The sequence below is a fragment of the Oncorhynchus keta genome, chromosome 7, assembly GCF_023373465.1.
Source record: "Oncorhynchus keta strain PuntledgeMale-10-30-2019 chromosome 7, Oket_V2, whole genome shotgun sequence".
NCBI classification, from domain to species: domain Eukaryota; kingdom Metazoa; phylum Chordata; class Actinopteri; order Salmoniformes; family Salmonidae; genus Oncorhynchus; species Oncorhynchus keta.
The window spans coordinates 31,744,254-31,764,737 of record NC_068427.1 but is presented as its reverse complement, the minus strand read 5'-3'; the positions used below and the strand labels follow the sequence as shown (position 1 = coordinate 31,764,737).

The window sequence follows — 20,484 nt, the reverse complement described above, 5'->3', positions numbered from 1 at the left end:
ACCATACCTCATATCCCTACCATACTATACCTCATAACCATACCATACTATACCTCATAACCCTACCATACTATACCTCATAACCCTACCATACCTCATAACCCTACCATACCTCATAACCCTACCATACTATACCTCATAACCCTACCATACTATACCTCATAACCCTACCATACCTCATAACCCTACCATACCTCATAATCCTACCATACTATACCTCATAATCCTACCATACTATACCTCATAACCCTGCCATACCTCATAACCCTACTATACCTCATAACCCTACCATACTATACCTCATAACCCTACCATACCTCATAACCCTACCATACTATATCTCATAACCCTACCATACTATACCTCATAACCCTACCATACTATACCTCACAACCCTACCATACTATACCTCATAACCCTACTATACCTCATAACCCTACCATACTATACCTCATAACCCTACCATACCTCACAACCCTACCATACTATACCTCATAACCCTACCATACTACACCTCATAACCCTACCATACTATACCTCATAACCCTACCATACTATACCTCATAACCCTACCATACTATACCTCATAACCCTACCATACTATACCTCATAACCCTACCATACCTCAAAACCCTACCATACTATACCTCATAACCCTACCATACTACACCTCATAACCCTACCATAATATACCTCATAACCCTACCATACTATACATCATAACCCTTCAATACCTCACAACCCTACCATACTATACCTCATAACCCTAACATACTATACCTCATAACCCTACCATACCTCATAACCCTACCATACTATACCTCATAACCCTACCATACTATACCTCATAACCCTACCATACTACACATCATAACCCTACCATACTATACCTCATAACCCTACCATACTATACCTCATAACCCTACCATACTATACCTCATAACCCTACCATAATATACCTCGTAACCCTACTATACCTCATAACCCTACCATACTATACATCATAACCCTACCATACTATACCTCATAACCCTACCATACTATACCTCATAACCCTACCATATGTCATAACCCTACCATACTATACCTCATAACCATACTATACCTCATAACCCTACCATACTATACCTCATAACCCTACCATACCTCATAACCCTACCATACCTCATAACCCTAGCATACTATACCTCATAACCCTACCATACTATACCTCATAACCCTACCATACTATACCTCATAACCCTACCATACCTCATAACCCTACCATACTATACCTCATAACCCTACCATACTATACCTCATAACCCTACGATACTATACCTCATAACCCTACCATATGTCATAACCCTACCATACTATACCTCATAACCATACTATACCTCATAACCCTACCATACTATACCTCATAACCCTACCATACCTCATAACCCTACCATACCTCATAACCCTACCATACTATACCTCATAACCCTAGCATACTATACCTCATAACCCTACCATACTATACCTCATAACCCTACCATACTATACCTCATAACCCTACCATACCTCATAACCCTACCATACTATACCTCATAACCCTACCATACTATACCTCATAACCCTACCATACTATACCTCATAACCCTACCATACTATACCTCATAACCATACTATACCTCATAACCCTACCATACTATACCTCATAACCCTACCATACCTCATAACCCTACCATACCTCATAACCCTACCATACCTCATAACCCTACCATACTATACCTCATAACCCTACCATACTATACCTCATAACCCTACCATACTATACCTCATAACCCTACCATACTATACCTCATAACCCTACGATACTATACCTCATAACCCTACCATACCTCATAACCCCACCATACCTCATAACCCTACCATACCTCATAACCCTACCATACTATACCTCATAATCCTACCATACTATACCTCATAACCCTACCATACTATACCTCATATCCGTACCATACCTCATTACCCCACCATACCTCATAACCCTACCATACCTCATAACCCTACCATACTATACCTCATAACCCTACCATACTACACCTCATAACCCTAACATACTATACCTCATAACCCTACCATACGTCATAACCCTACCATACTATACCTCATAACCATACCAAACTATACCTCATAACCCTACCATACCTCATAACCCTACCATACCTCACCTCATAACCCTAGCATACTATACCTCATAACCCTACCATACTATACCTCATAACCCTACCATACTATACCTCATAACCCTACCATACCTCATAACCCTACCATACTATACCTCATAACCCTACCATACTATACATCATAACCCTACCGTACGCCATAACCCTACCATACTATACCTCATAACCATACCATACTATACCTCATAACCCTACCATACCTCATAACCCTACCATACCTCATAATCCTACCATACTATACATCATAACCCTAACATACTATACCTCATAACCCTACCATACCTCATAACCCTACCACACCTCATAACCCTACCATACTATACCTCATAACCCTACCATACTATACCTCATAACCCTACCATACCTCATAACCCTACCATACTATACCTCATAACCATACCATACTGTACCTCATAACCCTACCATACTATACCTCATAACCCTACCATACCTCATAACCCTACCATACCTCATAACCCTACCATACCTCATAATCCTACCATACTATACCTCATAATCCTACCATACTATACCTCATAACCCTACCATACCTCATAACCCTACTATACCTCATAACCCTACCATACTATACCTCATAACCCTACCATACCTCATAACCCTACCATACTATACCTCATAACCCTACCATACTATACCTCACAACCCTACATTACCTCATAACCCTACCATACTATACCTCATAACCCTACCATACCTCATAACCCTACCATACCTCATAACCCTACCATACTATACCTCATAATCCTACCATACTATACCTCATAACCCTACCATACCTCATAACCCTACTATACCTCATAACCCTACCATACTATACCTCATAACCCTACCATACCTCATAACCCTACCATACTATATCTCATAACCCTACCATACTATACCTCATAACCCTACCATACTATACCTCACAACCCTACCATACCATACCTCATAACCCTACTATACCTCATAACCCTACCATACTATACCTCATAACCCTACCATACTATACCTCATAACCCTACCATACCTCACAACCCTACCATACTATACCTCATAACCCTACCATACTATACCTCATAACCCTACCATACTACACCTCATAACCCTACCATACTATACCTCATAACCCTACCATACTATACCTCATAACCCTACCATACTATACCTCATAACCCTACCATACCTCAAAACCCTACCATACTATACCTCATAACCCTACCATACTACACCTCATAACCCTACCATAATATACCTCATAACCCTACCATACTATACATCATAACCCTTCAATACCTCACAACCCTACCATACTATACTTCATAACCCTAACATACTATACCTCATAACCCTACCATACCTCATAACCCTACCATACTATACCTCATAACCCTACCATACTATACCTCATAACCCTACCATACTATACCTCATAACCCTACCATACTACACATCATAACCCTACCATACTATACCTCATAACCCTACCATACTATACCTCATAACCCTACCATACTATACCTCATAACCCTACCATAATATACCTCGTAACCCTACTATACCTCATAACCCTACCATACTATACATCATAACCCTACCATACTATACCTCATAACCCTACCATACTATACCTCATAACCCTACCATATGTCATAACCCTACCATACTATACCTCATAACCATACTATACCTCATAACCCTACCATACTATACCTCATAACCCTACCATACTATACCTCATAACCCTACCATACCTCATAACCCTAGCATACTATACCTCATAACCCTACCATACTATACCTCATAACCCTACCATACTATACCTCATAACCCTACCATACCTCATAACCCTACCATACTATACCTCATAACCCTACCATACTATACCTCATAACCCTACCATACTATACCTCATAACCCTACCATACTATACCTCATAACCCTACCATATGTCATAACCCTACCATACTATACCTCATAACCATACTATACCTCATAACCCTACCATACTATACCTCATAACCCTACCATACCTCATAACCCTACCATACCTCATAACCCTACCATACTATACCTCATAACCCTAGCATACTATACCTCATAACCCTACCATACTATACCTCATAACCCTACCATACTATAACCCTACATAACCCTACCATACTATACTCATAACCCTACCATACTATACCTCATAACCCTACCATACTATACCTCTATAACCCTACCATACTATACCTCATAACCCTACCATACTATACCTCATAACCACCATACTATACCTCATAACCCTACCATACTATACCTCATAACCCTACCATACCTCATAACCCTACTACCATACCTCATAACCCTACCATACTATACATAACCCTACCATACTATACCTCATAACCCTACCATACTATACCTCATAACCCTACCATACTATACCTCATAACCCTACCATACTATACCTCATAACCCTACCATACTATACCTCATAACCCTACCATACTATACCTCATAACCCTACCATACCTCATAACCCTACCATACCTCATAACCCTACCATACCTCATAACCCTACCATACTATACCTCATAACCCTACCATACTATACCTCATAACCCTACCATACTATACCTCATATCCCTACCATACCTCATAACCCCACCATACCTCATAACCCTACCATACTATACTCATAACCCTACCATACTATACCTCATAACCCTACCATACTACACCTCATAACCCTACCATACTATACCTACATACTACCCTACCATACTATAACCCTCATAACCCATAACCATACTATACTATACCTCATAACCCTACCATACTATACCTCATAACCCTACCATACTATACCTCATAACCCTACCATACTATACCTCATAACCCTACCATACTATACCTCATAACCCTACCATACTATACCTCATAACCCTACCATACTATACCTCATAACCCTACCATACTATACCTCATAACCCTACCATACCACATAACCCTACCATACTATACCTCATAACCCTACCATTCTATACCTCATAACCCTACCATACTATACCTCATAACCCTACCATACTATACATCATAACCCTACCGTACGCCATAACCCTACCATACTATACCTCATAACCATACCATACTATACCTCATAACCCTACCATACCTCATAACCCTACCATACCCTCATAATCCTACCATACTATACATCATAACCCTAACATACTATACCTCATAACCCTACCATACCTCATAACCCTACCACACCTCATAACCCTACCATACTATACCTCATAACCATACCATACTATACCTGATAACCCTACCATACTATCATAACCCTACCATACTATACCTCATAACCCTACCATACTGTACCTCATAACCCTACCATACTATACCTCATAACCCTACTATACCTCATAACCCTACCATACCTCATAACCCTACCATACCTCATAACCCTACCATACTATACCTCATAATCCTACCATACTATACCTCATAACCCTACCATACCTCATAACCCTACTATACCTCATAACCCTACCATACTATACCTCATAACCCTACCATACCTCATAACCCTACCATACTATACCTCATAACCCTACCATACTATACCTCACAACCCTACATTACCTCATAACCCTACCATACTATACCTCATAACCCTACCATACCTCATAACCCTACTATACCTCATAACCCTACCATACTATACCTCATAACCCTACCATACCTCATAACCCTACCATACTATACCTCATAACCCTACCATACTATACCTCACAACCCTACATTACCTCATAACCCTACCATACTATACCTCATAACCCTACCATACCTCATAACCCTACCATACTATACCTCATAACCCTACCATACTATACCTCATAACCCTACCATACTATACCTCACAACCCTACCATACTATACCCCTCATAACCCTACTATACCTCATAACCCTACCATACTATACCTCATAACCCTACCATACTATACCTCATAACCCTACCATACTATACCTCATAACCCTACCATACTATACCTCATAACCCTACCATACTATACCTCATAACCCTACCATACTACACCTCATAACCCTACCATACTATACCTCATAACCCTACCATACTATACCTCATAACCCTACCATACTATACCTCATAACCCTACCATACTATACATAACCCTACCATACTATAACCCTACATAATAACCCTACCATACTACACCTCATAACCCTACCATACTATACCTCATAACCCTACCATAATATACCTCATAACCCTACCATACTATACCTCATAACCCTACTACAATACCTCACAACCCTACCATACTATACCATAACCCTAACATACTATACCTCATAACCCTACCATACCTACCTCATAACCCTACCATACTATAACCCTCATAACCCTAACCACCATACTATACCTCATAACCCTACCATACTATACATCATAACCCTACCATACTATACCTCATACCTCAACCCTACCATACTATACCTCATAACCCTACCATACTATACCTCATAACCCTACCATACTATACCTCATAACCCTACCATACTATACCTCATAACCCTACCATACCTCATAACCCTACCATACTATACCTCATAACCCTACCATACTATACCTCATAACCCTACCATACTATAACCTACCATACTATACCTCATAACCCTACCATACTATACCTCATAACCCTACTATACCTCATAACCCTACCATACTATACCTCATAACCCTACTATACCTATAACCCTACCATAACCTCATAACCCTACCATACTATACTCATAACCCTACCATACTATACCTCATAACCCTACCATACTATACCTCATAACCCTACCATACTATACCTCATAACCCTACCATACTATACCTCATAACCCTACCATACTATACCTCATAACCCTACCATACTATACCTCATAACCCTACTATACTATACTCATAACCCTACCATACTATAACCTCCATAACCCTACCATACTATACCTCATAACCCTACCATACTATACCTCATAACCCTACCATAATATACCTGATAACCCTACCATACTATACATCATAACCCTACCTATACCTCATAACCCTACCATACTATACCTCATAACCCTAACATACTATACCTCATAACCCTACCATACCTCATAACCCTACCATACTATACCTCATAACCCTACCATACTATACCTCATAACCCTAACTACCATACTATACCTCATAACCCTACCATACTATACCTCATAACCCTACCATACTATACCTCATAACCCTACCATACTATACCTCATAACCCTACCATACTATACCTCATAACCCTACCATACTATACCTCATAACCCTACCATACTATACCTCATAACCCTACCATACTATACCTCATAACCATACTATACCTCATAACCCTACCATACTATACCTCATAACCCTACCATACTATACCTCATAACCCTACCATACCTCATAACCCTACCATACCTCATAACCCTACCATACTATACCTCATAACCCTACCATACTATACCTCATAACCCTACCATACTATACCTCAGAACCCTACCATACTATACCTCATAACCCTACCATACCTCGTAACCCTACCATACTATACCTCATAACCCTACCATACTATACCTCATAACCCTACCATACTATACCTCATAACCCTACCATACTATACCTCATAACCCTACCATATATCATAACCCTACCATACTATACCTCATAACCCTACCATACTATACCTCATAACCCTACCATACTATACCTCATAACCCTACCTATACCTCATAACCCTACCATACCTACATAACCCTACCATACTATACCTCATAACCCTACCATACTATACCTCATAACCCTACCATACTATACCTCATAACCCTACCATACTATACCTCATAACCCTACCATACCTCATAACCCTACCATACTATACCTCATAACCCTACCATACTATACCTCATAACCCTACCATACTATACCTCATAACCCTACCATACTATACCTCATAACCCTACCATACCTCATAACCCTACCATACTATACCTCATAACCCTACCATACCTATACCTCATAACCCTACCATACTATACCTCACAACCCTAACCATACTATACCTCATAACCCTACCATACTATACCTCATAACCCTACCATACTATACCTCATAACCCTACCATACTATACCTCATAACCCTACCATACTATACCTCATAACCCTACCATACATACCTCATAACCCTACCATACCTCATAACCCTACCATACTATACCTAAACCCTACCATACTATAACCTCATAACCTCATAACCTACCATACTATACCTCATAACCCTACCATACTATACCTCATAACCCTACCATACCTATAACCCTACCATACCTCATAACCCTACCATACCTCATAACCCTACCATACTATACCTCATAACCCTACCATACTACCCTCATAACCCTACCATACTATACCTCATAACCCTACCATACTATACCTCATAACCCTACCATACTATACCTCATAACCCTACCATACCTCACTAACCCTACCATACTATACCTCATAACCCTACCATACTATACCTCATAACCCTACATATACTCATAACCCTACCATACTATACCTCATAACCCTACCATACCACATAACCCTACTATACCTCATAACCCTACCATACTATACCTCATAACCCTACCATACCTCATAACCCTACCATACTATACCTCATAACCCTACCATACTATACCTCACAACCCTACATTACCTCATAACCCTACCATACTCATAACCCTACTATACCATAACCCTACCATACCTCATAACCCTACCATACTATACCTCATAACCCTACCATACTATACCTCATAACCCTACCATACTATACCTCATAACCCTACCATACTATACCTCATAACCCTACTACTATACCTCATAACCCTACCATACTATACCTCATAACCCTACCATACTATACCTCATAACCCTACCATACCTCATAACCCTACCATACTATACCTCATAACCCTACCATACTATACCTCATAACCCTACCATACTATACCTCATAACCCTACCATACTATACCTCATAACCCTACCATACCTCATAACCCTACCTACCTCATAACCCTACCATACTATACCTCATAACCCTACCATACCTCAAACCCCATACCATACTATACCTCATAACCCTACCATACTATACCTCATAACCCTACCATACTATACCTCATAACCCTACCATACTATACCTGATAACCCTAACCCCATACTATACCTCATAACCCTACCATACTATACCTCACAACCCTACCATACTATACCTCATAACCCTACCATACTATACCATACATAACCCTACCATACCTCATAACCCTACCATACTATACCTCATAACCCTACCATAATATACCTCATAACCCTACCATACTACACATCATAACCCTACCATACTATACCTCATAACCCTACCATACTATACCTCATAACCCTACCATACTATACCTCATAACCCTACCATACTATACCTCGTAACCCCATACTATACCTCATAACCCTACCATATGTCATAACCCTACCATACTATACCTCATAACCATACTATACCTCATAACCCTACCATACTATACCTCATAACCCTACCATACTATACCTCATAACCCTACCATACCTCATAACCCTACCATACCTCATAACCCTACCATACTATACCTCATAACCCTAGCATACTATACCTCATAACCCTACCATACTATACCTCAGAACCCTACCATACTATACCTCATAACCCTACCATACCTCATAACCCTACCATACTATACCTCATAACCCTACCATACTATACATCATAACCCTTCAATACCTCACAACCCTACCATACTATACCTCATAACCCTACCATACTATACCTCACAACCCTACATTACCTCATAACCCTACCATACTATACCTCATAACCCTACCATACCTCATAACCCTACTATACCTCATAACCCTACCATACTATACCTCATAACCCTACCATACCTCATAACCCTACCATACTATACCTCATAACCCTACCATACTATACCTCACAACCCTACATTACCTCATAACCCTACCATACTATACCTCATAACCCTACCATACCTCATAGCCCTACCATACTATACCTCATAACCCTACCATACTATACCTCATAACCCTACCATACTATACCTCACAACCCTACCATACTATACCTCATAACCCTACTATACCTCATAACCCTACCATACTATACCTCATAACCCTACCATACTATACCTCATAACCCTACCATACCTCACAACCCTACCATACTATACCTCATAACCCTACCATACTATACCTCATAACCCTACCATACTACACCTCATAACCCTACCATACTATACCTCATAACCCTACCATACTATACCTCATAACCCTACCATACTATACCTCATAACCCTACCATACCTCAAACCCCTACCATACTATACCTCATAACCCTACCATACTACACCTCATAACCCTACCATACTATACCTCATAACCCTACCATAATATACCTGATAACCCTACCATACTATACATCATAACCCTTCAATACCTCACAACCCTACCATACTATACCTCATAACCCTAACATACTATACCTCATAACCCTACCATACCTCATAACCCTACCATACTATACCTCATAACCCTACCATAATATACCTCATAACCCTACCATACTACACATCATAACCCTACCATACTATACCTCATAACCCTACCATACTATACCTCATAACCCTACCATACTATACCTCATAACCTTACCATAATATACCTCGTAACCCTACCATACTATACCTCATAACCCTACCATATGTCATAACCCTACCATACTATACCTCATAACCATACTATACCTCATAACCCTACCATACTATACCTCATAACCCTACCATACTATACCTCATAACCCTACCATACCTCATAACCCTACCATACCTCATAACCCTACCATACTATACCTCATAACCCTAGCATACTATACCTCATAACCCTACCATACTATACCTCAGAACCCTACCATACTATACCTCATAACCCTACCATACCTATACAACCCTACCATACTATACCTCATAACCCTACCATACTATACCTCATAACCCTACCATACTATACCTCATAACCCTACCATACTATACCTCATAACCCTACCATACTATACCTCATAACCCTACCATACTATACCTGATAACCATACTATACCTCATAACCCTACCATACTATACCTCATAACCCTACCATACCTCATAACCCTACCATACCTCATAACCCTACCATACTATACCTCATAACCCTACCATACTATACCTCATAACCCTACCATACTATACCTCATAACCCTACCATACTATACCTCATAACCCTACCATACCTCATAACCCTACCATACTATACCTCATAACGCTACCATACTATACCTCATAACCCTACCATACTATACCTCATAACCCTACCATACTATACCTCATAACCCTACTATACCTCATAACCCTACCATACTGTACCTCATAACCCTACCATACTATACCTCATAACCCTACCTATACCTCATAACCCTACCATACTAACCCTACCTCATAACCCTACCATACTATACCTCATAACCCTACCATACTATACCTCATAACCCTACCATACTATACCTCATAACCCTACCATACCTATAACCCCACCATACCCCTCATAACCCTACCATACCTCATAACCCTACCATACTATACCTCATAATCCTACCATACTATACCTCATAACCCTACCATACTATACCTCATATCCCATACCATACCTCATAACCCCACCATACCTCATAACCCTACCATACCTCATAACCCTACCATACTATACCTCATAACCCTACCATACTACACCTCATAACCCTACCATACTATACCTCATAACCCTACCATACTATACCTCATAACCCTACCATACTATACATCATAACCCTTCAATACCTCACATAACCCTACCATACTATACCTCATAACCCTACCATACTATACCTCATAACCCTACCATATGTCATAACCCTACCATACTATACCTCATAACCATACTATACCTCATAACCCTACCATACTATACCTCATAACCCTACCATACCTCATAACACTACCATACCTACATAACCCTACCATACTATACCTCATAACCCTACCATACTATACCTCATAACCCTACCATACTATACGTCATAACCCTACCATACTATACCTCATAACCATACCAAACTATACCTCATAACCCTACCATACTATACCTCATAACCCTACCATACTAGACCTCATAACCCTACCATAATCATATACCTCTATAACCCTACCATACTATACCTCATAACCCTACCATACTATACATCATAACCCTTCAATACCTCACAGCCCTACCATACTATACCTCATAACCATACCATACTATACCTCACAACCCTACCATACCTCATAACCCTACCATACCTCATAACCCTACCATACTATACCTCATAACCCTACCATACTAGCCTCATAACCCTACCATACCTCATAATCCTACCATACTATACCTCATAATCCTACCATACTATACCTCAGAGCCTACCATACCTCATAACCCTACTATACCTCATAACCCTACCATACTATGGGTGTTCATAACCCTACCAGTACCTCAGATAACCCTACCATACTAGATACCTGAGCATAACCCTACCATACTATACCTCATAACCCTTCATACTACACCTCATAACCCTACCATACTACACATCATAACCCTACCATACTATACCTCATAACCCTACCATACTATACCTCATAACCCTACCATACTATACCTCATAACCCTACCATAATATACCTAGGTAACCTACTATACCTCATAACCCTACCATACTATACATCATAACCCTACCATACTATGTTTCATAACCCTAAGGATACTATACCTCTAACCCACCATACTATATAGATAACCACATATTATATACTATGACCATCATAACCCTACCATGCGTCATAACCCTAATATACCTCATTGTTTACCCTACTATACCTCATAACCCTAAATACTGTTACATAACCCTACCATACTATACCTGGCATAACGCTACCATACTATACCTCATAACCCTACCATACTATACCTCATAACCCTACCATACTATACCTCATAACCCTACCATACCTCATAACCCTACCATACCTCATAACCCTACCATACCTCATAACCCTACCATACTATACCTCATAACCCTAGCATACTATACCTCATAACCCTACCATACTATACCTCATAACCCTACCATACTATACCTCATAACCCTACCATACTATACCTCATAACCCTACCATACTATACCTCATAACCCTACCATACCTCATAACCCCACCATACCTCATAACCCTACCATACCTCATAACCCTACCATACTATACCTCATAATCCTACCATACTATACCTCATAACCCTACCATACTATACCTCATATCCGTACCATACCTCATAACCCCACCATACCTCATAACCCTACCATACCTCATAACCCTACCATACTATACCTCATAACCCTACCATACTACACCTCATAACCCTACCATACTATACCTCATAACCCTACCATACTATACCTCATAACCCTACCATACTATACATCATAACCCTTCAATACCTCACAACCCTACCATACTATACCTCATAACCCTACCATACTATACCTCATAACCCTACCATATGTCATAACCCTACCATACTATACCTCATAACCATACTATACCTCATAACCCTACCATACTATACCTCATAACCCTACCATACCTCATAACACTACCATACCTCATAACCCTACCATACTATACCTCATCACCCTACCATACTATACCTCATAACCCTACCATACGTCATAACCCTACCATACTATACCTCATAACCATACCAAACTATACCTCATAACCCTACCATACTATACCTCATAACCCTACCATACTACACCTCATAACCCTACCATACTATACCTCATAACCCTACCATACTATACCTCATAACCCTACCATACTATACATCATAACCCTAGCTTCAATACCTCACAGCCCTACCATACTATACCTCATAACCATACCATACTATACCTCACAACCCTACCATACCTCATAACCCTACCATACCTCATAACCCTACCATACTATACCTCATAACCCTACCATACTATACCTCATAACCCTACCATACCTCATAACCCTACCATACCTCATAATCCTACCATACTATACCTCATAATCCTACCATACTATACCTCATAACCCTACCATACCTCATAACCCTACTATACCTCATAACCCTACCATACTATACCTCATAACCCTACCATACCTCACAACCCTACCATACTATACCTCATAACCCTACCATACTATACCTCATAACCCTACCATACTACACCTCATAACCCTACCATACTACACATCATAACCCTACCATACTATACCTCATAACCCTACCATACTATACCTCATAACCCTACCATACTATACCTCATAACCCTACCATAATATACCTCGTAACCCTACTATACCTCATAACCCTACCATACTATACATCATAACCCTACCATACTATACCTCATAACCCTACCATACTATACCTCATAACCCTACCATACTATACCTCATAACCCTACCATACTATACCTCATAACCCTACCATATGTCATAACCCTAATATACCTCGTAACCCTACTATACCTCATAACCCTACCATACTATACCTCATAACCCTACCATACTATACCTCATAACCCTACCATACTATACCTCATAACCCTACCATACTATACCTCATAACCCTACCATACTATACCTCATAACCCTACCATACTATACCTCATAACCCTACCATACTATACCTCCTAACCATACTATACCTCATAACCCTACCATACTATACCTCATAACCCTACCATACCTCATAACCCTACCATACCTCATAACCCTACCATACTATACCTCATAACCCTACCATACTATACCTCACAACCCTACCATACCTCATAACCCTACCATACTATACCTCATAACCCTACCATACCTCATAACCCTACCATACTATACCTCATAACCCTACCATACCTCATAACCCTACCATACCTCATAACCCTACCATACTATACCTCATAACCCTACCATACTATACCTCATATCCGTACCATACCTCATAACCCCACCATACCTCATAACCCTACCATACCTCATAACCCTACCATACTATACCTCATAACCCTACCATACTACACCTCATAACCCTACCATACTATACCTCATAACCCTACCATACTATACCTCATAACCCTACCATACTATACATCATAACCCTTCAATACCTCACAACCCTACCATACTATACCTCATAACCCTACCATACTATACCTCATAACCCTACCATATGTCATAACCCTACCATACTATACCTCATAACCATACTATACCTCATAACCCTACCATACTATACCTCATAACCCTACCATACCTCATAACACTACCATACCTCATAACCCTACCATACTATACCTCATCACCCTACCATACTATACCTCATAACCCTACCATACGTCATAACCCTACCATACTATACCTCATAACCATACCAAACTATACCTCATAACCCTACCATACTATACCTCATAACCCTACCATACTACACCTCATAACCCTACCATACTATACCTCATAACCCTACCATACTATACCTCATAACCCTACCATACTATACATCATAACCCTTCAATACCTCACAGCCCTACCATACTATACCTCATAACCATACCATACTATACCTCACAACCCTACCATACCTCATAACCCTACCATACCTCATAACCCTACCATACTATACCTCATAACCCTACCATACTATACCTCATAACCCTACCATACCTCATAACCCTACCATACCTCATAATCCTACCATACTATACCTCATAATCCTACCATACTATACCTCATAACCCTACCATACCTCATAACCCTACTATACCTCATAACCCTACCATACTATACCTCATAACCCTACCATACCTCACAACCCTACCATACTATACCTCATAACCCTACCATACTATACCTCATAACCCTACCATACTACACCTCATAACCCTACCATACTATACCTCATAACCCTACCATACTATACCTCATAACCCTACCATACTATACCTCATAACCCTACCATACTATACCTCATAACCCTACCATATGTCATAACCCTAATATACCTCGTAACCCTACTATACCTCATAACCCTACCATACTATACCTCATAACCCTACCATACTATACCTCATAACGCTACCATACTATACCTCATAACCCTACCATACTATACCTCATAACCCTACCATACTATACCTCATAACCCTACCATACCTCATAACCCTACCATACCTCATAACCCTACCATACCTCATAACCCTACCATACTATACCTCATAACCCTAGCATACTATACCTCATAACCCTACCATACTATACCTCATACCCCTACCATACTATACCTCATAACCCTACCATACTATACCTCATAACCCTACCATACTATACCTCATAACCCTACCATACCTCATAACCCCACCATACCTCATAACCCTACCATACCTCATAACCCTACCATACTATACCTCATAATCCTACCATACTATACCTCATAACCCTACCATACTATACCTCATATCCGTACCATACCTCATAACCCCACCATACCTCATAACCCTACCATACCTCATAACCCTACCATACTATACCTCATAACCCTACCATACTACACCTCATAACCCTACCATACTATACCTCATAACCCTACCATACTATACCTCATAACCCTACCATACTATACATCATAACCCTTCAATACCTCACAACCCTACCATACTATACCTCATAACCCTACCATACTATACCTCATAACCCTACCATATGTCATAACCCTACCATACTATACCTCATAACCATACTATACCTCATAACCCTACCATACTATACCTCATAACCCTACCATACCTCATAACACTACCATACCTCATAACCCTACCATACTATACCTCATCACCCTACCATACTATACCTCATAACCCTACCATACGTCATAACCCTACCATACTATACCTCATAACCATACCAAACTATACCTCATAACCCTACCATACTATACCTCATAACCCTACCATACTACACCTCATAACCCTACCATACTATACCTCATAACCCTACCATACTATACCTCATAACCCTACCATACTATACATCATAACCCTTCAATACCTCACAGCCCTACCATACTATACCTCATAACCATACCATACTATACCTCACAACCCTACCATACCTCATAACCCTACCATACCTCATAACCCTACCATACTATACCTCATAACCCTACCATACTATACCTCATAACCCTACCATACCTCATAACCCTACCATACCTCATAATCCTACCATACTATACCTCATAATCCTACCATACTATACCTCATAACCCTACCATACCTCATAACCCTACTATACCTCATAACCCTACCATACTATACCTCATAACCCTACCATACCTCACAACCCTACCATACTATACCTCATAACCCTACCATACTATACCTCATAACCCTACCATACTACACCTCATAACCCTACCATACTACACATCATAACCCTACCATACTATACCTCATAACCCTACCATACTATACCTCATAACCCTACCATACTATACCTCATAACCCTACCATAATATACCTCGTAACCCTACTATACCTCATAACCCTACCATACTATACATCATAACCCTACCATACTATACCTCATAACCCTACCATACTATACCTCATAACCCTACCATACTATACCTCATAACCCTACCATACTATACCTCATAACCCTACCATATGTCATAACCCTAATATACCTCGTAACCCTACTATACCTCATAACCCTACCATACTATACCTCATAACCCTACCATACTATACCTCATAACCCTACCATACTATACCTCATAACCCTACCATACTATACCTCATAACCCTACCATACTATACCTCATAACCCTACCATACTATACCTCATAACCCTACCATACTATACCTCCTAACCATACTATACCTCATAACCCTACCATACTATACCTCATAACCCTACCATACCTCATAACCCTACCATACCTCATAACCCTACCATACTATACCTCATAACCCTACCATACTATACCTCACAACCCTACCATACCTCATAACCCTACCATACTATACCTCATAACCCTACCATACCTCATAACCCTACCATACCTCATACCCCTACTATACCTCATAACCCTACCATACTATACCTCATAACCCTACCATACTATTCCTCATAACCCTACCATACCTCATAACCCTACCATACTATACCTTATAACCCTACTATACCTCATAAACCTACCATACTATACCTCATAACCCTACCATACTATACCTCACAACCCTACCATACTATACCTCATAACCCTACCATACTATACCTCACAAAGAATGAATACATAATAGTAAATAAGGTTATCCAAGCAATAATAACAACCCTAGAGAGCGTTAAAAATAATAAAAAATACATAGAAATAAATCCAGAAAAGCTAAATGGAATGTGTTATAACCCGATCTGGCACAAAGAGAAGTTTAAAGTGTGAGACAGACCTACACACACTCTGCATACATAAGTGCCCCATATCTGGAGCTAAATCTGTTTTTGCATTTGGCGCTTTTTCTTTTATTCCAGGCTATATCTAAACTTTTTGCTAACAGAAATACACAATGAACAAAGTAAACATGTTCAGTTTCTCCTCATGGCTCAGCCACATAATGCCAGGTTATATCTGGTGGGCTTTCTCCTCATGGCTCAGCTACATAATGCCAGGGTTTCCATGGCCGAGCAGCCACAAACAAGCCTAAGATCGCCATGTGCAATGTCAAGCGTCGACTGGAGTTATGTAAAGCTCGCCGCCATTAGACTCTGGAGCAATGGAAACGTGTTCTCTGGAGTGATAAATCACACTTACCATTCAGCAGGCGGATGAATCTGGGTTTGGCGGATGCCAGGAGAACGCTACCTGCCCCAATGCATAGTGCAAACTGTAAAGTTTGGTGAAGGAGGAATAATGTTCTGTGGTCGGTTTTTCATGGTTCGGGCTAGGAACCCTTTAGTTCCAGTGAAGGGACATCTTAACACTACAGCATACAGTGACATTCGAGATGATGATTCTGTGCTTCCAACTTTGTGGCAACAGGTTGGGGAAGGTCCTTTCCTGTTTCAGCATGACAATGCCCACGTGCACAAAGCAGAAATGGTTTGTCCATACAGAATTGGTTTGTCGAGATCGGTGTGGAAGATCTTGACTGGTGTGGAAGATCTTGACTGGCCTGCACAGAGTCCTGACCTCAATCCCATCAAACACCTTTGGGATGAATTGGAACGCCGACTGCGAGCCAGGTCTAATAGCCCAACATCAGTGCAGTGCCCGACCTCACTAATGCTCTTGTGGCTGAATGGAAGCAAGTCCCCACAGAAATGCTCCAATATCTAGTGGAAATCCTTCCCAGAAGAGTGGAGGCTGTTATAGCAGCAAGGGGGGGACCAACTCCATATTAATGCCCATGATTTTGGAATGAGCAGGTGTGAATTTTTTCACCAAAACAAAAGTGAAAAACAATTATCTTAGTAGCTGGTTTTCTAAAATCCATAGTGTTTTTTTCAGGTGAATCATGAGTCTTGATCTTTTGCACCAATTGACTGTACTATTTACATTGATGCCCTTTATTATTTCTATATCTTCATTGTTTTGCACTGACTCTCTTCCACTGGCTCTATACACACATACTACACACACACTTTACATTCGCTGCCGCTATACGCTGCTGCAATACGCTGCTGCTACTCTGTCTATTATACATCCTGATCGCCTAGTCACTTTTACCTCTACCCACGTGTACAGTGCATGCGGAAAGTATTCAGACCCCTTGACTTTTTCCACATTTTGTTACATTACAGTCTAATTCTAAAATGGACTAAATAGCCCCCCTCATATATTTACACACAATACCCCATAATGACAAAGCAAAAAACAGGTTTTTAGAATTTTTTGCAAATGTATTAAAAATGTACTCAGTACTTTTTAAAAGCACCTTTGGCAGTCAATACAGCCTCG

At 40.2% G+C, this 20,484-nt stretch overlaps 1 long non-coding RNA gene across 2 annotated transcripts; it reads right to left on the bottom strand.

Moving 5' to 3' along the window:
• Positions 1 to 35: 35 nt before the first annotated feature.
• Positions 36 to 17,513, bottom strand: LOC127931127 (uncharacterized). Of its 2 annotated transcripts, XR_008139863.1 has the most exons (6): positions 17,354 to 17,513; positions 16,742 to 17,102; positions 11,476 to 11,575; positions 10,751 to 11,126; positions 2,996 to 3,448; positions 36 to 240 (listed from the first exon to the last, which is right to left on the bottom strand). It is a non-coding gene; the product is annotated as an uncharacterized LOC127931127 (long non-coding RNA). The 2 variants fall into 2 exon arrangements; XR_008139864.1 differs by lacking the exons at positions 36 to 240; positions 11,476 to 11,575; positions 16,742 to 17,102; positions 17,354 to 17,513 and adding exons at positions 2,001 to 2,826; positions 11,622 to 11,759 and having other exon boundaries at positions 3,247 to 3,448; positions 10,751 to 11,295.
• Between the last annotated feature and the right edge of the window lie 2,971 nt (positions 17,514 to 20,484).